The sequence below is a fragment of the Pezoporus occidentalis genome, unplaced genomic scaffold (genome assembly GCF_034315485.1).
Source record: "Pezoporus occidentalis ecotype Australia unplaced genomic scaffold, CSIRO_AGI_Poc_V1 ctg116, whole genome shotgun sequence".
Classification (NCBI taxonomy): Eukaryota; Metazoa; Chordata; class Aves; order Psittaciformes; family Psittacidae; genus Pezoporus; species Pezoporus occidentalis.
In genome coordinates, this window is record NW_026912951.1 from 1,765,188 (window position 1) to 1,789,169 (window position 23,982).

Consider the following 23,982-nt stretch of genomic DNA (forward strand, 5'->3'; position numbering starts at 1 on the left):
TGTGCAACAGAAGCGCAGCTATTTTCTTCAATTCTGTTTTTCAGTACACAATAGTGCACTTCCCTAAATCCAAATGTGTATCCATACTCTGCCAATACCAATCTGTTTGGTTTGCAAATTTGTCAGGAAGACTCATAGGAAGAATGCTTCTGAGAAGATTGCTGGAACTTGCTACCAGCCGCGGCTGAAATTCTGCCAGAACAGTCTCTCTCAACAGAACCAAGTTCACCAGTATTTAGACCCCACATCCTGCAAATCCTCATTCAAAGGCTTAAAAAGAGCTTTTAACATACATTTAATGTAATGGAGACCTTTCAAAAAACAAAAAGCCCCAAGTAGAGTATCAACAGATACTGACCATTAGCTGGCAAACTTGCTTGTATTTAGCTGTTGCAGATTGTTGAGGCTTCTGATTTTCTGGCTGCATGTAGAGCAGCAGGAACCTACAGGCCAGGGGAGTACAGAGCCAAATCAGACAGGGCGAGTCTGACAGAGCAGAGCACTGCAAAGTGCTTCACACTTCTAGAGACCCAGTTTACAGAACACTTTTTAAGTGATACCTTTATTGGCTGCATTATAGACAATGTTTAGGACCTTTTGTTATCATGAGGATAAATCTGGGTTACAGAAACAATCAAGGAAAATTAAGCTGATATCTTATAAATTGAAATGTCACTAATAAAGCCCTCTTATGGAGGTGGGCTTTTTATGAAGGAAAATAATTTGTCGGCTACATTCCCCTACTCATTGTGAAAGAGCTACACATTTTCTAGAATAGCTCAAGCAAGAACAGTGTGAAAGGGATAGGGTGCTGCTTGTCATGGGAGTCTCTGTTAAGGTGGAGGTAAAAGATTCCATTTCTCTTTTCAAACTGCCTAAAGGAAGTGTTCTGTGTTCTGTTAGAAAAAGAGAGTTGATTGTACTGTGTTTCAAACTTCTGACTCTGCTGTCTGAACAGCAGTTGAATTTGGGTTTCTTTAGGGTGGTGTATTATGGTGGTATACATGAGAGTATATTATTTATATGTCATTAGGCAAAACCATGAACTTTTGTCTCTGCAGCTTCCAAACAGCTTCTTGTGTGCCTTCATGCCACTATCACCAAAATAAAGAGACCATGTGCAATTTGTAATGGGAAGGACTTCTAAATTTCAACTCACAAGCTTCTCAAATTAGGATTGTAATGTTAAAGTTGAGTCAGCTCAAGGTGATTCAGCTAATGTGGCATCACCGAAAGATTTAGTAGGAGTGCTACTAAATTACACCATTAGCTTTCAGAGCTGTCTGAAATAGGAAATGTTGCAGCTTTGATAAAGTTGTTTCTGTCTAACTGCAGAAATTTTGAACTTTATTCTGTAAGAAGATGTTATGGCTGCTGTTTGAAGATACATTTTACCCCTCAAAAGGCTTAAACCCTAATGCCTGATTTGGTACCTCTTTTCACCTTCCATCCTCTGTACATGATCATGAAACCTGAAAACCAGTTTACAACAATGTGGAAAGCTCTCCCTCGCAGCACATGCTTAAAGGGCTCAGACTTTAGTTAGAGATTTAAATAAATAAATATGTGCTGTCCAGAGCTGTAAATGACAAAATAATAGTTTCTGAATGTTAAGTGCTTGTAACTTCAACAGAGGTATATTTACACTATATCATCATAAAAAGATGTCATTGATTCCAAAAATATATATGGACTAAAGTTCAAAACTCCAGAATGTTCAAAAGCTATTGGAACAAATTCTCAGTAGATAATCCCATCAGATCTATAAAACAGAGACACTATTTTTGTCTCAAAAAGATCCTCAGCTTTAATTTATTTTTTTTTTAGCTGAACATGTATACTTTGGGAATTGGGTTGGTTTTTTTTTGCCCCACTTTTGTACTCTCATAGACATCTACTGTTGACTACTGTCAGAGCTGGGATAGTGTGCTAGATGACTTAGAGAGGGGAAGTTTAGATTAGGTGAAAGGAATAAGTTCTTTACTGTGAGGGTGGTGAGGCACTGGAATGGGTTGCCCAAGGAAGTTGTGAATGCTCCATCCCTGGCAGTGTTCAAGGCCGGGTTGGACAGAGCCTTGGGTGACATGGTTTAGTGTGAGGTGTCCCTGCCCATGGCAGGGGGGTTGAAACTTGATAATCTTAAGGTCCTTTCCAACCCTACCTATTCTATGATTCTGTGATTCTATGACACACATGGCCTGATTCTCTGTGTCTTTATGTTGCTCCTGTGAAATAATTCTGCTCAAACAACTCAAATCAAGAAAGAAGGACCAAAATTGGTAGCAGGGTAATGAGAAACCTCAGGGTGATGATGTGCAACACAAAAGTAGCTTATCTGCTGTTGCTGTTATTTCCTCTTTCCTGTGTGACTGAGCTTTTCTTCTGCTAGAATTGACTTGTCTCTGTTACAACAAAGATACATGTTATATAAACACAGCCCTGTTCTATTTCAATATTAGCGATAATGTGAGGGAGAACAGAGTGCATGCTGCAACATAATGTCCTGACCCTATGAACAACTGCAGACACAGTGATCTCAGAGGCACAGCGGTGGGTCAGGTCATAGAGTGGGTTCACATCTAGTCACATGGCAGAGGCTGCCTGCTGGACAGGCCTCTCACTGCTACATGTGCTGTTAGTGCTCAAAACATGAGCTGTAAGAAAAAAAAAAAAGTATATATATTAAAGATACACATTTGTGTATCTCCTTCATGTAAGCTGGGAGTGATTGTGTGGCATCTCTTTCAAAAGAGAAGCCTGGAAACAACCTCTCATGGTTTCAAGAAAACCTATTTTCTTTCCAATTTCTATCAGTCTCTAACTAATACAGCCTAAACATTCCATGTGTCTTTAATTAGGTTTGCATTTCTCTTGGAGACTGGGAGAGAGGGCAGAGAGAACGTAATGCAATAGAAACCCAGGGAAAATTAGGTCTGGAAATGAGGTAAAGAAAATAGACTCTGAACAAAGGAGTGAGGAAGAAAATTTCTTTTGGGAAAATCATATAAGCATTCTATAGTCAGGACTCTTTGAGTTTCTGAGAGCTTTCATGAAGGGGGGAGAAGGTTTCATTTTGTCCATGAAATGGCAGTGAGCATAGACTTCTTTTTAGTAACAGAAATATGCCTTCTGTATTTTGATTTCAAAGTAATAGTAAAGGAAAGGGAAAATATAGGTTTAAACTGAAACAAAACATTTTAAGAAATTTACATACACACCCACACCCCACATCTGAGTTGATCCAGTTCATGCATTCAGAGCAAAAACCCCTTGGGACATCAGCTTCCTTCAGCTTCTGTAGGAAACCAGTACTTCTATAGCTTTCAGGAAGAGTTAAAAATAATATCACTAAGTGTATTTCCAAATGTGATTATCAGCAGGGAAGGCCACATGCTGCACTATCTGCTGTCAGTAAAGCTCTGTACAGGCAATGTGTTTCTGAGGTTTAGTTGTGGTACTTGATGGCTACATAGCATAGCACCTTAGCACAGTTCTTTCTGAGTCTTGCTGCTGAGAGCATCCTTGGTATAACACAGTAACCTTCACTACTGGGCACTTGAGTCTGGTTCTCCTTTTAGCTGTCTAGTTGCAAAATATGGGATCAACATCAGTTTAATATCTGAACTACAAAGATAATAATGGGTTTGCATGGCTGAAACCCTAAAAGCAAGTACCTTTCAAGTGTTTAGAAAAGGCTCCAACAGTCTCGGGACCCCTTTCATTGCATGTCAGTTGTCTAATGCCAAGATGAGATACAAATGTTAATCAACACATGTTATGGTAGGAAGTAAACCTACCAGTGTACGAACAGATGGCATTGCATGAGGGCTTTCTTACATGGAATGTGAAGAAGAGATTATTATGTCCATGACACTGATCAGCTGGGCAACACAACAGTTAACGTGGTCTTTGGATTTGTGGATTTATATTTGCAGATAAGCTTTACTTAAGAAAGTTTATGTCCCCTTCCACATTAACAAACAAGTGTCATTACTCTTCTTAAAAACAAAAAAGTGAATGCAAAAAGAGCATGAGTATTTTTTTTAAAATAATAATATTACAGATGTCTGATGACAGTGCAAAAATCCAAAGCAGTTATGCTGATATAGTAGTGATTTCCTTTTTGCACACAGTCCTTAACAGTGGGTGCAAACAGATAAGCTCAGAGATGCTATATGAGTGGGAGACCGTGGCCTTCGTATAGAAATTCTGCAGACTGTACTGAACCATGCAACCGTCTACACCACAGTGGAGGGAAAGAAGTGTGAACACTCCATCCTGGCTGCTACCATTCTGCTGTCTCCACTGCCCACAAAGTAGGAAGGTGTAAAGTTGCAATACAGGCGTGACCTCAGCTTGTGTCTGTAAAAGAACATTAGGAAAACAACAACTAAAGCTCGAACCAAAATGAAACACAAAAAACCAACCCCCAAATACCACACCAAACCAACAAACAACCCAAGATGCTGAATCTGCATCACTTTATATTTTGCTCAGACTCTCTCCAATCCAGGACTGGAATTGCAAGAAGTTGGGAGGCCCAGGAACAGAACAAAGAGGGAGTGTGGATGTGCAAGGATGAGAGAGAGAACTCCCTGGGAAATGCAGGACCAGAAGAACAGCAGGTGCCAAAAGGCCAAGGGTTGAGGTGCTTTGTCACAGAAGAGCTATGTAAAGAATCTTGCTTAGCACCTGTCCATAGTGTCTCAGGCTTGGTTGTTCTGTGATAACATCTAAAGCTGCCAACATATATTAAAAAAAAAAAAAAAGAAAGAAGAAAAGACGAGATGAGATGGGAAAAAAAAAAAAGAAAGGAAAAAGGAAAGGGAAAGGAAAAGAAAAAATAAAGGAAAAGACAACAATGGTAATGTTGGCATTCATTTGGAAAGAGTCATTTAGGAAAGATTCCACTTTGGGACAAACTGAGACAAAAAAGATTCCTAAGGAAAAAAGTAGCCATTAAAATAATTTTTTTGTTTGTTTTTGTTTTGGTTGGTTTGGTTTTTTTTACTGAGAACAAAATAACTTAAAAGTACATGCAAATACATGTCAGCTTTGTGCTTGCAATGAAACATGTTAAATACTCTTAGGTTACAGCTTACTTTCAGTACCTTTGAATGTATGGACACTGTACAAGCATTCCAGGGAATTAATAGTACTGCAGAATGGTGAACTGTGCTTCTTCCCCGCATATCCAGTCTGTGCTTCTTCCAACACATACAGAATCAAACGAATTTTGTTTCTTACTAGTGCATGGTTTCCCCTTCCACTCTCTGTACGCTGAATTTCAAGCAGGGCAATGTGTAGGAAACAAGGTGGCACTGCCCCCCTGACCTGCAAAGTTAAACAGATGGCAGCTGACATCTTAGAAATGTATTTTCTTGCAGTTGCCGTGGTCAGAAGATAGCTTTTACAGTGAGAAGAGGTAAACTGGCCCTACTGCTAATGCTACTGCAAGCATTTCCATATGCATGGAACGCTCCAGAGCTTCATGAAAATTTCCAGGCTGATTCTCTTTTTTTCATTCCCAGCTACAGCCACATGGAGTTCAGACTTTTTAGTATTCCAGAAGCAGACAAAGACACTTTTATTTGATATAAGAAATAGAACTTCCTATTTACATTTTCATAGGAGCACAAATATATCCAATACAGATTTTTCACAGGAAGGAAGCAGTTGTCATACAGATCAGACCACTAACCTGTCAAGTCTAATCAGATTGTGGCCAGCCCTGTCACTTTCAGAGTATGGTGTGAGAAACCCTACTTAGGAACTCCCACCCAAGGTAGGAGACTAGTGTTTTTTTTCACCCCTGTAATGTGGCAGTGAATTCTCCTGTTACTTTTCTTGTAACCTGAAAAGCTGAGTAAGCTCATTTCTGCCGTGAAATAGTACATGCTGGGTCAGAATTTAAAAGCGTGCATTCCACTTCATACGAAATCCCTCTACGGCAGACTTTTTTTACAGATGCGTGATTCATGTACTGGCAAAATGATATTCAGAAGTATTTGGACTTACAAAACTGCTGAGATCACACAACTCCCATTGTAATGTACAAAAAATACAGGTACAGTGTGTACTCATTTGACATTATGAACAGTGAATACTCCTTACTTTTTGCTACCAAAAATAACTATTATTAAGTAACTGAAAGTATTGTTTAGCAATAATAGTAATGTCAACTTATTGCTGGTAGATTGATCTCCCCATTTGTGGATGTTCTGTTTTCTCTGCAGGTAATGGTGTTACAGATATCTGTTAATGCTCTTTGCAAGCTCATTCAGCACTACATATTTTTCGAAGGGTGGGTTAGATATTGAGTAATGTGTAGTAGTTTCCTATGAGGTTGGCATGGAGCAAGTCCTTATTTTAGAAAAGAAGGAACTAAGACTATTAAAAAATAAACATTCTTCATTCTTCAATAGTGCCTGGAATTCACTAAGTCATATTTTTAGGCTGAGTCTGTGGACAGCAATTTTTGAGCCACTTGAGAGCACTGTTTCTAAGTCCTTTTATTTTATGTGATTTGACATGAACACAGTAATTATACATTGAATGTTGATTGTCTTACTGTTAACACACTCAGATGTGTTAAGAGGTGGTCTCAGTACTACCTTCTCAGTTCAATGCTATTATGAGTTTTAGCCAGTGGTCTTGAATACTGCACTGAATTAGTACCTGAGTACACTATTGGTTCTCTTTTTCTGATTCTGCATATTCTAAGCTAATTCTTATAACTTCTTCAATATATACAGCTGAGAATCTGTTGTCTTGAATTTTTAACTTCAGGTGTTAAATTCCAGTTAGAGATGATGTGATACTGCTTGTCTGACAGTCTCTTTTCTTCCACATTGCCATTCTTGAAACGCTTGGCATAGTTATAACTTTCTTACATGGGGATGATTTATTTACTCTGTGTAAATTATACTATTGTAAGACCTGTGCATGTCTTTCAAATGGAGCGTTTGAACATGTGGGAGAATACTTAATATTAGCTACTAGTTATATGTACACACAGACCCACCCCCCCACCAAAAAGAAGGGAAAAATAAAGAAGAGGAGCTTATACCTCAGTCTTTCTTAATTTCTATATAAGCTACGATTTGGCCCAGGTTTCTGAAGTGGAACTTTGCAAGATTTTATCCAAGTCCTAAGCATGCAAAGAAGTATCTTTGCTGAAATCCTCATCTCACTGAATTAAGTAGCAGAACTCACACATTTTTTTAATAGAGCAAGGAATTCACCCCTGAACTTCTGATAATTTATGTGACCTGGAAGCAAACTCACAAGCTTTTTTCCCATTTCAGCATTACCAGGGTTTTTCATTTTGGAAAAACTTGCAGAATTAATGTTAACAGAGCTGTATGTGCACATTATTCCTGAACACATTCAGTCTAGACTTAAACTCTTGACAGTCCAGAGGTGCAAGGGAAGCTGTGAAGCAGAGCAGGAGCTACCCTTGGACCATGTACATAAACACTCTGAACATTAGCCTGTTTAAATCCAACTTATTGCACTGAGTAAATTGCTTTTGTTGTACAAGTTTCAGATACTAGCTAAGCTATGGATGTGGTCAGCCGTGCTTGACTACAATAAGTAGTGATGTGGTAAAACAGTGCACAGTCTCTGCTAGCTCACGCTTTTCCAGTAAAGTGGGTAGCAAACCGCACTGAAGTTGGTGGCCTCCAGAGCTTTCAGACATTCTGAGAGATGACAAGTAACTCATATGGGCCTCTGAGATAGAATTATGTAATCTGTGACATTCCAACATGCTTTCTGTTAACAGTAGTCTATTGCCATTACAAAACTGTGATTAGCATTCTCCTGAGAGGTGAGCATATCCCTGTGGTTATGTTTAAACCCCTGATAGGAAGCACCTCAACTGCAGTTGGAGGCAGTGCCTCATATTTGCTAACAATTTACAGGGCTGTCACAACGTAGAGAGTAAAGCTATAAACTTTTCCTAGCAGATCATTTATCCTCCCTCCCCTTGTAGTTCTAGGAATAGTCTGCCCACTTCATGTGGGCCAGTATTGGTTTTCTATTTGATGAAGAACTCAGATGGCAAGCAGAAAAGCACACAGGAAGACAAGTATTTCTTCTTTCAGTGGAGCTTGTATACAGTTACCATGAAAATGACAGTAAGGCAGTGTAAATGATGATTTTATTTACATGTCATCTGCAAAGACACGAAGGCCTTGACTTTATTTGTAATTAGACCCGCAGACTCTGATGTAAAGGGAACAGTACAATCTCCAGTATTGTAAGAAAGACAGCAAACTTGTGTTTTTCTCAGTCCTGGAGTAATCTCTGTTCATGCTAATTTTCGTCCCTTTTTCTTGTGAATTTACCCTGTACAGGAAACCACAAGCTGCAACTGTGGCTTACTATTCCCATATAGCTAGGACAGACCAAGTAATGCCATAGATTTCAAATAATCTGCAGAGTTGCAACAACATGGGCTGCAACCTGAAATCAAGTTTTTGGAGAGCAATACCCCAAGCTGTGCTACTCCTTGTGAATGAGACAAGAGTTGTCAGTTCAAAGTATTTAATATGGATTTTAAAAAGAAATTAAAATAAATTGTGTATGAAAGCTTATTTGAAATCCCCTATAAAAACTGGTCACCTTTAATCTGTCCAGAAATACTGGAAGAGTTCATGTATTTCACTGGGAATTTGGTGACAAGTCACAAGTCAGGCTCCCTTCATGCCATCACACGCATTTAGCCTATTGGATAATCTAGTTGCTATTAATTAGTCTGAAACAAATTTATCACCACCATCTGCATTTCTTAGGCTATAGCTTTCTCTGGAACCTGACATGGTGGTATGGAAGAGGCTTTAAAACAAAATAATGCGGACAACTCATCATGTCCCCAAGCCGCAGTGTCAGCCAGCTAAGCTTTAAAGGAGTTCCCCTCTGAGTATGGTGTGTTCAGACACTCAGTAGTGTTTTTTTATTTGAAGGCTGGAGTAGTGTTGTAGAAAAGCTTTTCTTTTTTTTCTGCTTATTATCTGATGAAAAAACCTGCTTTCATTACATCAATTTAGGTAATTTTCTAATCCCTACTAACTCAGCATTTAGCATCAATGACTAGAACTTCGGAAGTTTTCTTCTTAGCCTTATTATTACTACTAGAACCCTAGTTCTTGAGTTCTCTAATTATTTAATGCCACACAAACACTTAAATGAGTATGTCTAATTCCCATATCTATTCTGGGGAGAAAAGCTCAGAAATGGGGCACTGTAATTCTAAAATCCCAGGAAACAGTCTGATGCACAACACTTATTTACAATACTATACTTAACTATGATACTATATGACTTTTCAGTATCTGATTTACTTTCTATTGTTCCCATTAAATATACTAGTTTACCAATGTATTTAGTTTGCATTGGGCTAATCTTTATCAGCAGCCAATACAGTTCTGGGAAGGGATTCAGTATTTTCCTTTATTTAATGTCAGATATTTTCACACTGTGGATAATGTCTATAAATCTGTTGCAAAGGAAGTTACTGGTACTCTGCTTCTGAGACTTAATAATCTCAGCTATGGTGACACCTAGAAAATACCCTGTATAGCTTGGGAAATGATTTTTTCAGAGCAGGATGCTGCAGTTCACAAATATGAACTCTACTTCTGCAGGAATTCTGGTTTTAGTTGGGGCCTTGAAGGTTCTACAGTGCTTCCCTTACTGAGAACTGTCAGGGAGAATATATCACCTTTTCCATCTTCAATCTAAAGCTGTGTGATGGTGGAAAGCATATGGCTAAAGTTCTATAGAATCACTATTTATGATGGTTTTTGGAAATGCTTCTTTGAAGTGTCAGGTTGTTTGATGGTTGAAGACAGTTCATAGTTTTTAAAGTACTGTTTTCAAGTACAGTTTGATTCTGAGAAGGGATTATGAAGTGGCTGTGGAACGCTCTGTGTTGGCAAACTGGTAGCTATCTCAAATCGCATCTCTTTATAAATAAAATGCTATTTCTGACAGCTACTGCTACAAATTCTGATTAGGAAGTGAAAGCCAAGGAGGAGTTTCTTCCTATTCATTAATTCTTTGCAGTAAAGAGTTCAAACACATGAAGAAAGGTGCAGCATGAGAACATGCTATTTGAGACATGTCTATTTGAAGCCTTGGTAGTCAATCAGGAGCCAAAATAAAGGACACTTCCCAGAGTGGCATACAACGTGCAGATACTATTGGAAAAAAAGCAAGATGCAACTTTTTTCACCAGTGTTCATAAATCTGTTTGGAATGTTTCTTTAAAAAAAAAAACAAAACAACGCAAAAAACCAAACAACACATAAAACCCCAGATGTGCTTAGGTTTAAACTGGCACTTTCAGAAGTAGTGTAACTCTTAGTATAGAAAGAATCAGTTGTCTTTTGCTTGAGAAATTCACTATAGTGTATCCAAAGGCAAACTTAGTCCAGTCTCTGGCTTGAAGCTGTCTGAAATAGAGCACCAGCAATGAGTGAGGAAGCTGTTGTGATTTAAATTTCATAGGTCACTGAGTTATTATACAGAATCCCTCAATTACTGCAGTCTTTCAAACAGCCATTGATTCTAGCAACACATGCAGAGAACTCACCAACTATTTGCTTCCAGATTTCTTGCAAGTGTAGTGCATGCTTATGGCAAGTTTCCCTTTCTTCAAGATATTGCAAACTGTTGTAACAACATGATGTATCACAGTCACCAGAACTGTTCTGTGTCTCTGAAATCTGTAAACGCGCACTTGCTAGCAGTTTCACAGAGTATAGAAGGACTCAAAAATCATAAGGCTGATTAAGATTGCTATAAAACAAAATCAAGCCTAGTTTAACAGCAACTAAAGCTATGAGGTTTTGACCATCAGATGTTTTTTGCGTTAGTGGAAAAAAGAGATTTGGTATCTTGTAGCATCAAATCCTAACTTTTCATCCTGCTAAGTGATCTGTGAAAATACTTTCCATAATCTAAAACAAGACATGCAGACCGGAAGCATAAAGCTACTGTTTGCCTGTGGAAAACTAAAGGCAGATTCAGAGTTTCTTGAGTTAGGCATTTTGCACTGTTAATTTGGAAAGACCTGGATATCTGTTGTTTTGTCAGTGTACGTCATGCAAGAAAACTCACTGAAGTGTGATATCTATGTGGAGAAGAACCCCTTTTCCCCCACTGTTTCATTGGCTGTCACTGGCTCTATGTTTGGCAAATGCACAAATGAACTCTCCTGCCCCTGAGAAAGGCCTTGGGGGAATAGCTGCTAGAGATATTAAAATTTCAGCTTATTCCTGTTTTCCTTTATCTGTTGACAAAAATCTGGTGCATCTCTCTCAGGCTAATCTATTACAGAAGCTTCATCAGTGTTTGTTGTGCTGACACACTCTGCCCCTGTGAAAGAAGATGTATATCTATCACTAATTAATTCTTTCTGAAGTTTTAGTTGCTGATTTTTTTTCCCTATAGTGTTAAAGACTGATTCAGGGCCATCCCATAGCAGAGACAGAATAGCCTGTAGTCCCATTTGAAAACTATACTGTCTTGATATGAGTGTCTTTGCTAGAATGTTACAGGCTGGAGCTGTAGTGTCTTTTGTATGTTTATCTGTCACAGCTCCTGTGTGTCAGCGTTACAGGTTATTTCTCGTTTTGGGGAAGAAAATAAAAGGTGGGGAAATGGGGAATCTGTTAACAGTTCCTAGATGAGAATGTCTTGGTTGGTACACTGACGATAACTCAGGAACTGACTTGTCACCACACAAAAGCTCAGTAGGCCGGAGGTCTTATATGGTATGAAGATTTTGTACTGGCTCTGCGTGAGTGATGGGTATCAGCACCCCTGCTGTGTATCAAGCTGAGCAAGCACTGGTGAGGTCATACTGCTAGTTACTGTAGGAAACATTATGTGTATGAAGAATGAGAGGTAAGCACGTGTATTTGTGCCGTCTCCACATCACAGTGGTGTAGCTTTTGAAACTGTCAAAACTGCCCTCCAATACATCTCCTGTCATGCTCACTGAATTGTATACAGCTAAACTGAGCTCTATTTAGTGATTTTCTTGATTTGTGCTGTTGTACACTGCCAGAATTTTTCTTCTGCCACACTCCTAAGATAAATATTTCCTTCTTCCCACTCTCCAGCCCTACTATATCCTCTTTGATATGAAATCTTTTATATCAAAACCAAAGCATTTTCAATTACCTTTCATAGTAGATCTCACTAAATGGATGGTTATATGTTGATGTGGCTATTTTTTTCTGAATACATACAGTTAACTTATCTGCAGTATTATCAGGGCAGGAGCAAGACCTCATCATGCAATGCTTATCTGTAATGCACTTTTTTTCTGATTCTTGCACAACAATACTAGTGCTCAATTAGTGCACAGTTACCCAAAATATTGCAATTACCTTGTCTGTCTCACCTCTCAATGGTAATGCAATCTGTGCATTAACCAGACTCAATGTGTCCTAAATATGTTCTCTGATATTTAATGCCATGATTTTATGACCCCAGTAGCCAAATGTTTAAATTCAGACAAGTTTGACTCAAGGAATTATAGAATGTCATGACAGTGCTGAAAAAGACAGAGAATGTTATATTAACCTCAAGTAAATTAAAAAAAAAAAATCATTTTGATTTAAATACTGTAAGTTGATGAAAGTTTGAAAAGACAGGCAAGAACTGGGAGTACAGTACAAGGAACAGTTGAGTTTGACTATTGTTTCAGCCTTCTGCTTAAGTTGATATGATGATTCAGTATCATGATTGTTAGGGCAATAGGAATATCCTTTAATAAATAATGTCCTGCTATATGTCCACCCCACCACACCCCAGCTTGAAATCTTTTGCAAGACTTGAGAAAAGCCTGAAAGCAAAACTTAGAGTGCAAGTTCACATGAGTAAATCCCACAGCGATCATAAAATATGATTCTTTCAGTGATCATAATTATGACTTTATGACCAGCAAGAGGGAGAAACATGGCTTAAAGATCAGTAAGATGTCTATAGACTGATGCAAACATTTTCTTATCTTTCAGAAAACAGAGCCTGCTACTCCTGATCAGTGATGTCTTCCTTATAGTGACTTATTTCTTGAGGTTACTCTCAGAGTGGCACCATTTCTTTTAGGTAAAATAAAAATGTCAAGAGTCTAGATTTTCATGGTCTCTTTTCAGCTGTGCCACTGATGTCTGGCTATTATCAGGCAAGTCTGAGCCTCGACATCTGAAACAGGTTTAATATTTACACATCTCAGAGCAATGAGTCACATCTTGGTTCTGTCCAGTAAAGCACATAGAGTTCACCATGAAATACAGAGTTATTTCCAGACAGGGCCCCTCTCTGAAAAATGTTAACAGGTGGAAACCCTAGTAGATAAATTAATGTCTGCTCTTCAAGAGAGGGTTATTTTTACCACCAGCCTGAGTTTGCTGAGTGCAAGTGTACCATGCAATGATATACAGAAAGCATTTATAGCTAGACTGCTCTGGACCTGTCCCTCTCCCATTTTTAAAGCAGAAGCAGCAAACAGTCTGATAATGTGTGTACATCTATGCATTCATAACATCTGCATAACAAGATTATTTGATTTCTAGGCAGAGAATTAATTTGATTGTGCAGACTAGGAGAACAGGATCATGAACAGAGGACATCCAATACTGAGTCCACAGATGCTTTGATAAAAAGAAATGTGCAGAATGATTTTTTTCTTAAAATGCATCTTGTCTTTGTGGGGTTATTGATCACAATAAGCTTACAGCCGTGTGAACACATCTAGAGTTTTCATGTACTTATTTGTATATGAGAAGATATCTAAGGAAAAAGGCATTTTTCTCTCTCCACCCTTTTTTTGCTTAGGGAAATATTATTAATTTGTAGCTTCTCAGAATATCTCCATCTTTTTCCCAGTGTCTTACTTTGTTTTTTACACTTGGAAATACATGCATGCCCATAATACTGAAGAATTTTCATGCACAAAGTCAAGCTGGTATCTGGATGCAATAGTCTTCTCTGCTGGCTGCTCTGCTGAGGAAGAAGGAGACCTGATCACTCACTGAATTCCCACTGTCTCAGCCTGGATGGATGGGCAGTAGCTTGCACATTCCCCCCCGTCCAGCTCTGGTTGTGGTTCATCATAGCGACCTCAGTGCCTTTGGCACCACTGTCTGCTCAAGCACTTGAGGCCCACCAGTGTTCCTTGTGTGTGTAGAATAGCAGTGTCTTGTAAAAAGCATGATACATTCCTACAGTGTTCCTGGCAGAAAGGAGTTTGGCTTCATCTGGGTCCAATTTTATGGGAAGGACTGTGCAAAAGAAAGCCCACAGCAACAATATAAAATGATAAATTGCACAGCAGCCTTCCAGTGTCTGAAGGAGGCCTACAAAGATACCAATGAGGGACTGTCCATAGAATCATAGAGTTATAGAATCATAGAATAGTTAGGGTTGAAAGGACCTTAAGATCATCAAGTTCCAACCCCCCTGCCCTGGGCAGGGACTGTAGTGACAGGACAAGGGGTAATGGGTTCAAACTTAAACAGAGGAAGTTCAGGTTAGATATAAGGAAGAAGTTCTTTACTGTGAGGGCGGTGAGGCATTGGCACAGGTTGCCCAGAAAAGCTGTGGCTTCCCCATCCCTGGCAGTGTTCAAGGCCAGGCTGGGTGGGGCTTTGAACAACTTGGTCTATTGGAAGGTGTCCCTGCCCACGGCAGGGGGGTTGGAACTAAATTATCTTAAGGTCCCTTCCAAGCCAAACCATTTTATTATTCTATGCTTATGCTATAAACAGACTTTAAGTTTACATTCAGGGGTGAATAACCCTAACTCTCCTTCCCATTTGCTGAATATATTACATGTTTTAGAAAATTCTGCATTAGTAATACTATAAAAATCTGCTTTTATTCATGGATTACTTTGCATATCCACAGCTAAAAAAGGTAGGCTGTGAGCCCCACATGCTATACTAGCTAGGCCACTAATACCACATATTTTAAGAGAACTGCTCTGTGTATTTTCATGTCTTGGTCCTTTCTGAAGCAGTCAGTATGAATGCCAAATAGAGGCATGTTTTTGATGAGTATCTTTTCTCTACAAACTGGGCTGAGAGCCAGACTTGCTTCCAGTGAACCACCAAAGCTTCTTTTAATTTGATGACCTAAGCTGTTGTTGAATTTGGATGAACTCAGACAAGTTTATATGCGAAAGTGTCTGTCTTTCATTGCTAATCCTTTGAACTATTCAGTCCTTTTAATTCCTCTTCTCTTTAGGCTTAAAAAGGCTACATCTCTATCCAGACACTTTCAATATTCCACTTTCAGGACTTAAAATAAACATTTCAAGGCTCTTCCTGTATTTGAGATGATACTGGTAAGTGCAAAGCAATCTTGTTACCAAAGCTGTTTGCAACATCAACCAGCATGCAATACACTTTTTATTGCGGTATAGATGTGCTTAATCTGTATATGTGCAACTAAAATACGTTGCTTGCATATCTTAAAGTTTTCTTTTTTAGGAAAAGACATGAAGCATGTAGTCAGATTTTCTGGTATCTTGCTTAAAACAAATCTCCACCAATAAAACACCAGAAAATGTCTTTTTAAGAAAGGAGCCAGCAAATCATGGTTCATAACATAGGTTACCATTGTTGTGCTACCACACTGGAGAGAAGTGTAAGTTCCCCTAACCGAGCTACTTCCAGCTCTGAAGTGTCTAAACTTTTGAAAAATTGTTTCCCTGTTTATGTTTGTTTGGGGTTTTGGTGGGGTTCTTTTCTGTTTTCAGTTCATGTTTAGTGTCAGGTTGAAACCAAGACCTTTGGTGATTTTTACAGCCAAAAAAAAAAGATAAGTGAAACAAGTGTATGTGTGAAATCAATAACCTAGTCATTATTAAATCTGGGAACTTCTACAGAGTTTCAGTGATACTTGGAATCTTTTGACAAAAGATTTCCCATCTTTATCTTTAAGCTTATGACTTGAATCATTAGCTCTGGTAAATTTTAAGAAAGATGGATAGTGACATAAAAGGGATTTTTTTTCTTTTTTTCTTTTTATTTCTTGTTTTTAATTAAAATCAAGCACATCACAAAACAGAATATATGTTTCCATTAAATTCTCAACAGCAGAAGTTGCCAGTTGTTTTACTGAAGAAATCACAACTTCTAGCTACTCATGGAAATTGTTCTTAGTATACTTTCTTAAGGTCATGGAGTGTCAAAAGTAATCAGTCATCCTGGAAAATGGAGCTTTGCAGACTCGGAGAATCTGAACTTGCCTGGGCTTGTCAGTGTAGGGAGCTCTGTGCTTGCTTAGTGTGATGTTCACAGCTCCTATGAGCAGAAAGAGACAGAAGATACTTAATTTTTTCTGAACTTCAAAAAGCATTTTAACACACACTCATAAATGCTGTACTCATTTGACAAGGTGGCACAGCAGTAGCATCTACTGTGCTGATATTAATTTACTACGTTAGCATATTCTTACCTCTTTCCATATATTAAAAAGGTAACAGGAAATGCTGTACTCAAAAAATGGAGATGCAGTTCTGCCTTCAACAGGGTAGACTTACCTTTTTCTCTGGTGGAGGTCAAGGGTTTAAAGAAATTACCTTTAACTGTTTGGAGACTCCAGAAAGAACTCCACTGAACATGGACTTGCTTCAGTTTTAAATCCTTTCTCTTACAAGTGCCCCTCCTACTACAGTATGCAAAATTGGATGCTTTCAAGTCTGAAAGCTACAATATGCTTTACCTCCTGAAACAATCATCTGTGCTAGCTGTCAGCTCTATCATGGAGATTGACGCTAAAAATCTTGACACATTCTTCACTGTGAAACACAGTATTTCAAATAAAAGCGAATAGTTCAGTTTAAGACAGATGAAAACAAATGTCTGAGAAGCAGAGCCTGACCTCCCTCGGGTTTTTTTTTATTTCCTGTGCCTTACACCAGAAGTTTTAGCAAAATGCTTGCACTCATCACAAAGCCTCCCTTCTACAGATGAAGAGGGAATGCCTCCGTTTCCGTGCGCCCTGGGGGGGTCCCTGAAACGCCCCTGTGTTGCCGTGCCTCGCTGGCGCCCTGGGAGCAGCTTGGCCGAGCGGAATATCGCATTTGTTCCAGGCGCTGCTGGCTGCCAGCTCGTTGTAGGACTAACTTGCAAGGAATGTTCCCCTTGGCAGGCAGCCTCCTCCTGGCACCGACACCAAATGATATCAACCGTAATTGTTGCTATTTAGGACTTTTCTTGTTGTTTATATGAATCACTGCTAATACAGCTAGGTTATTCCAAATCTTTGAACAATTCATACAGAGGGAAGTCTGTAGAAGTAGGTAGAGAATTATTCTGAATTGAATCTACAATTTTTTGAGCTAAGAGATAAAAATGTATTCTGCTTGAGCTTAGCGCTCCAAATCCAAGAACTGCTGAGTCTTAGGATCCTGCCATCAACACTGTCTTGCTATGTGCCCTGGAAGAAGTTTTTAACAGCTCTCTTGGTTTTCTTTTACTTATACTTTGCTCTATTTTTCTGTTAATTTGCTTTTTGTTCAGCTGCTTTGAAACTGATGTAAGCAAGCAGGACCACATATGAATAAATGTTCCAACAATGAAAGTAGTATCACTTGTATGCAATGGGTCTGACCTTCTTTGTGTGTGGATGAAATGCATAAACAAAAATGGGTATTCTGATTTTGGCTGAAGCTAACAAACAATTAAAACCATAACAATGTCCCTGACCTTCTATTTCATGTTTTCAGAGTAATCAAAATGCAAATATACCAAATAATATATGAAATTCCTGAAGTGCACCCTGCTGTAAGTGACCAACAGCTCTGATCTGGGTTTGCACTTCCAGAAACCCTAGACATGCTGACTTTCAGGCATTCTGGACAATGTTGAGTAAAACAGCTGTACATATACAGTAATTCTAGCATGTCCTAAAAGCAGGTGACTTCACTGGGCAACCACAATGTTGTATGAATGCAGGTTGCTTTGATCAGGAAACCCCTAGAAGAAATACATTTGTCCTTCTCTGTGTTACTACTAAAGCAGACAAAAAAAAAGCATTTTCTGTAAAAGGAAGAATAATGTATGTGGGATGCTCGTATGTGGGGATTTTGAAGGCCTATTGTAACAGCATAGGCAAATAAATCTACTCTTTGGTGCTGTACGGTAACCTTCGGCAGCACACATTGGCCAGTAGAGACTTCAGTAGTAATACTGAAAGGATACTTAAAGTTCTAAACAAAGAGGCTTTTAAGTGTTTTTCTCCACTTCCTGTGACTGACTGTGGGATAAAATACTATACATCTCTTCTTGTATTTGCACAGTGTGTTTAATGCCTCTGCAATTATGATATATAAATAATATTGCTCATTTTAACTAAGGTTGCTGAGTGCCAATAATACTCACGGCAGATTTTCAGGTTTGCATTGCTTTTAGCTACTCCTATGCCTTTAATTCTAAATGCAGTACTTCATATTTCATTTTGCAAATAAGAAGTACCCATCAAGTGTCACTGTTTATGACAAACTTATGAAATGTACTATTCAAGTAAAATACAATGCTCTTTTGAAGTTCAGGATCTATATAGTCAGAAGAGGGCAAATTCCAGTGGAGGCATATAATGCAACTGTGACTATCCCCAAATATGTGCATTTTCATGAAGTCACCCTAAGCTATGTAAAGAAGCGGGTTTTTAGTGTAACAGACCACAGATGTGAATCATCTGGAGACCCATGAAAGCAAGGCACCATGACTATATTATACCATGAAGGATCATGCTGCTTGTACAGAAATAGAAAGGTTGGTGACTTGGAAAAAAGAGGCAGAAGGTTTGAGCTGATTAGAGACACCCTGCCAATGCCAGTGCTTTCTGTTGCTTTCAGACTGGCATTGTGTCAGAGCTGTCACAATACTTACCCTGTGTAGACAGACAGGATATTGCTTAGTACAAGGCACAGGGAGAAATGAAAAAGTTTTGAGGTATACTATATAAATGACTCACTCAAAAGAAAGGATATGGTAAATTTTTCAGTGTCCCAAACTTAAGACTGAACCCTGGTGAAGACACTAGGACAGTCTGAATGCATATAGTGGGCAGTAAGCAATCCCTCTGCATCAGCAATAGGGAGTGCATCACCGTGTGTCCTCACTCCTGGTATCTAAAGCACCAGTCTCTGGCTTAGATTGCAAAAGGTTTACAAGCTTGGCTGTTTCCTGTGCTAACTTAGTCACTTAAATCCACAGAATTATTTATCGTATGTCATTACTTTATTCCAACCCCCAGTTGGCACAGACCTCAGAAAACGTGGTTTTGTGGAGGACAGGTGTTTTATTATGATGCAGTTGCAGAGTCAAGAATCAAAGGACTCTTTTGACATAATCCTACCTAGAAATTGTTGTGATACAGCTGGGAAATATTAATGTTTTGTAAACATGAAGAACAGAAAGAAGAACCAGTATGTTTGGGTTGAGGCCATTGTGAATGAATGGATCTAGAGATACTGATTTAAATAGCAACTGACCACAAACTTGCTTCCTCTTTTTTTTTTTTTAATCTTTATAATTCTTAGAAAACAGAATGTAGCCAGGGGAAGGGTGGCAGGGAAATAGTGGTTCCTTCAGCAAATACTACACTGAAATGTTATTTCTGCCTTTTCTGGTGAAGAAAAGGCTTTTCCATGGTTGAACTATTTTTTTCCCCAAACCTTGTAGTAATGTTCCCAATCCATTCCCATATACTTTACATTTCAGCAGTTGTCTGGCCCACCCAGGAATGTGATTCTTCTGTTTTCCCACTGTTAACAGCTCAGAGTTAAAACTCTTCCATATTTTGATTACTGCAGATGTATCAAAGTGTCAACCATCTAGTTATGACTTGTTTGTGGGGCTTTCATTGTTATTTTAAATGTTGTACTGCCTTGAAGACAGTATTCAGCAGGTCTGGGCTATGTGACATTATGTACGTTCAGATGTATCTTCTTTTCTTTCTAAGAGCAGACTTTCTACTACTTTAGGCCCCGGATGTTCTCTGCTGATGGCTGAGACAGTTTTGAATGTGCCAGGAAGGCAGTGGCCAGCGTGGTGATTTTGCTTTACCAGTGTGTTTCTCAAAAGCCGTCCAAATGCCACAGTGATGGATGGCTTTGAAATACATGTTTAAACTCATAAATTTGCAATTAAAGAGCCTATCTCTTATATCAGAGCAAGAGAAAAGTCTTAGAATTCAATTGCAGAAGCCTGAACTATCCACAAGCAAAATTTTGGTGCATTGGCCTTTATCACTTTTATTTCTCATATCTGTGGTGGTTCCTGCTGAACAGACTGTAACAGAACGTAACTTCCTTTCCTTTTTTATTTGTTATTGTTTTGTTGGTTTTGTTCTTTTTTCTTGAACTATTCTGTTCTTTATAGAATTCTGACCATATCCTTTTCCTACCCTTTTTCACTAGTATAATTTCTTTTTGCATAGTATCTCACAATATCTGACCTGAAGTCAGTGAAAATGCAAAATCTGAAGATTATTGATGCCAAAGTATTTGAGGGTTAGAGTTGTATGAGAAACGTGCTAGCTGAAGCACTGCTAGAAAGCAAGGTCAAAATTACTAAACATTGTCTGCACAAGAAAAGAAGTGCAACTTTTGCCCTGGTTACTGTCTTAGACCGCTGTGTTGCTGCTGGTTTCCATCTCACAACCTATTAAACAGAAGGAAAAAAGAATGGGCAGGGTAGGAACTAACCTAAATTTCTTAGGTTTCTGTTCAAGTCATCTTCAGGATCCTTACTTTGAGAAGCACTGCTGAAATTTGTTAGGTTTACTTCAGTGCTGTGGAGCTGGCTTCATTCTGTTGCACTAGCTTGCCATAAACTGTAGCTTTCTCTAATCTAATGCCCTTGTAACTGTACTAATAATGCTGCTGGGCTCTCAGGGACACTTTGAAAAGAGGATCTGTTGCAGCAGTCTCCACAGATAGGGCGTAGCAAATGTGGCTTTATGATCACAAGTATCTAGCAGTTTTAGAAACCCACATGGCTACATTTTACTCTTTAGGAATGTATCTTTAAACAGATGTATTTTTCAATTAATGTTATCTTCTTTTCTTGTTCTTGATGATTTAGCAGCTTTCTGCACTTTAAACTCTCAAACTACAGTCTAGCAGGTAGCAGCAGTACTTAAATACAGGATTTGAATACAAGGTACAGAATTCCAGCCTGGAACAGCTGGCTGATAAATTACAGTGCACACTAATCAGCATGTCATGGTGGAGGATTTACATGGTCGATAGCAAGTGCCAGCCAATTATAAAGTGAATACATCACTATTTCTGTTTCTTCAACCACTATCTGTATAGTAATTTGCTTCTGCACTCACTAACATGTAATTTCCTAGTCATCTGGAGAAAGATGTAATTACCAATAGGGATACTGATTCTGGAGGGAGAAATCTGAGAGCTCTTGGACATTGTAAGCTGAAAATGTTTAAAATAATGTTCATAGTTGAGCTTCAGGAGATGCATTTTTACCTTGATTAGGAGATACTGGTTTTACCATTTGTGACATGGCACAATAACTGTAAGAAGAGACATTGTCTTCCAGATCCTCAGAATCAAATTATGACATGCTCATTGTCTGCGTAGACACTTGGTGCTTGTAGAAAAATCTCTGCTTCCATTCCTTCCAGGAAGCCAAGCATCAGACAGTATGTAAGTGTGTGTGGCATATATGTGTCAAATTAAAGTAGGTGGGTAAGGATGGGAAAGATGACTAACAAAAAAACAATAGTGAAACAGAGCTGTAGTTTGTGGGTTTTCCTCATGACTTTTGTTGATTGCCAATGGCTAAAGATTACTTGTTCTGTGAGGTGTTAGTCCTGGCAAAAGAGAATACTATTTCTACAGGTATCTAGTAACTGTGTGTTCTCAGAGTACTGGTGCATCTTATCAACTGTAGAATGTAATGCTTCACTTCTTGTTGAAACAAAAAAAGGCAGAGCTCTGATATTTGGCTCTGATTTTATATTTTGTCTGGTAATGGGCCATTGTGTTCTTCAGCCACTCAGCAGTGTAATACCAATTCTGGATGACTGATGAGTAATGCTAGCTCATTTAGCTAAGTTCACAATGACTTTCTGCTGAGCAGGGCTTTCCAGGCATCAGTGGAACTCCTTTTTGTTGCTGCCTTGTATACATGTGTGCTGCTAGGCAGCAGCAGCACCAAATTTCAGATCTAAACCTGCACTGACGAGCAAACAAGTGAGAAGTGGAAGTCTGAAATGGGGACTGTTTAAGTTTCTGAGAAACTTTCATTCCCTCCTGACATGATCAATTAGCTAAAATTCTGTTTGTGTTGGTTCTGCAGATTTCCACATATGCTTCTGTTATGTGCATCTGTACTGCTGATGAGACATAAACTTGTAAGGAAATGACTAAACCATATTGTATCTTAGTTCATTGCTGTGGTAAAAGATGGTGCTGGGTGGATGTGAATTTACAGAAATACAGCATACTGTTGAGCCCATTGTGGCTGAGGCTTACCAGTCTAGGATGACAATGTGTGTCAATCCACTGGAGGGAACAGAATGAAGGGATATTCAGGAGATATACTGTATTTCTAAAAAGGAGTCATAGCTGACATTTCATTTGTCTGACCTTGCCTTCACTTGCCTTCATTTTGAAATCTTTCTGTCACTGTGAATGGGGGGCTCCCAGTAAAATCCACTCCCTAACTGCTGACTCATATACATTTGTTTTAGACATTCTAATTTTTTGCTTATGCTGTCTTAAGCCTGGATCCATAAGCAGAAACTACACAATGACACTGGAGGAGAGAAAACTAATGTACTTCAGAAGATAAGAATGCTTTTTTTTTATTTTTTTATTACTCAAAATTGTGAGGATTTTCTTATTTATGGAATGAGTCACACCACATTGACACAACTAATTTGCTCAGCTCAGCAGCTTCAGCTGCTATTATGTCTGATTTTGAGCATGCATGTGATGCAATGTCTAATGTAGGGGAAAAATGCATAACACCCACTTATGTATAGGAAATTATTTATGAGCTAATGGTATTATGGAGCTTGATTTGAGCTTCCAGGAGTGCCCTCTGACTTCAAGGACTACAAACATTTGCAAACATAATTAATAAAGAATGATTCGTAAGCATAGATGGAGATAAGACAACAGAACACTATAATATTTACTTCAGATTGACATTCCACCTCTGCATTTGTAACTAGATTCTCTCTAAAACTAAGTCAATGGAATCAATGTCATATGTCTCACAGGGATCTTCAGCAATCCCAAGGGATTTCTTCAGGGTTAGCTAAAAAATATTCTTGTATTATTTACCCATGACTCATTTGTAACCATCTGCCACTCCTCTTCCGTGAGTAAATATTGGCAAATGTTGTCCCTGCAAAACCAGCAGTTAACGTTACATCACAGCTTTCTCAGATGCTGACACAATGGTTGTGCCAGGATAAGGCAAAGAGATTATCTGGAAGCCATAAAAGCCACCTGGGGCTTTCTCACATAATGCCAGACAGAGTAACCCTAAAACTGTGCCATCTGATGATGGGAAAAGCAGGACTGAGGTTCTGCTGGTGGAAGCTTTTGGGTGCTAGTGATGCCTACTGTTCTTGCTTTCTTCAGCAGGACCATGAAAAAGTCCTCTTGTGTGTCTATATGTAACTTCCATGCTGTGACATGAAGAAGTATCTCATTTCTATGCTTTCAGTTGCCTCTTCATCTTCATTGTAGAACTGTGAAATCCTCTGCGACTGGATATTGTATATAGGTTATCCAAAAAGTGGCATCTTGGTATAAAACAGCATGCAATACTTTTTGGCCTAATTCTATGAGTCAGTCTGGTTTTTAAAACAGAGCAGAATATCTTTGCTACAATCTCACTTACAAATCAGTGATCCAAAATTATAGCTCCATTGATTTGGCACTTAACAGTTTTCCCAAATAAGACATTACAA

The 23,982-nt window shown here is 38.7% G+C and overlaps 1 long non-coding RNA gene across 1 annotated transcript in view; it reads right to left on the reverse strand.

The window, feature by feature from the left end:
• Positions 1–1,190: 1,190 nt before the first annotated feature.
• The window catches only part of LOC134174595 (uncharacterized), a 37,732-nt gene continuing 14,940 nt past the window's right edge, over positions 1,191–23,982 (reverse strand). Inside the window, exon 3 of the long non-coding RNA XR_009968707.1 lies at positions 1,191–1,200. This is a non-coding gene — a long non-coding RNA (uncharacterized LOC134174595). The remainder of the gene's footprint in view (positions 1,201–23,982) is intronic.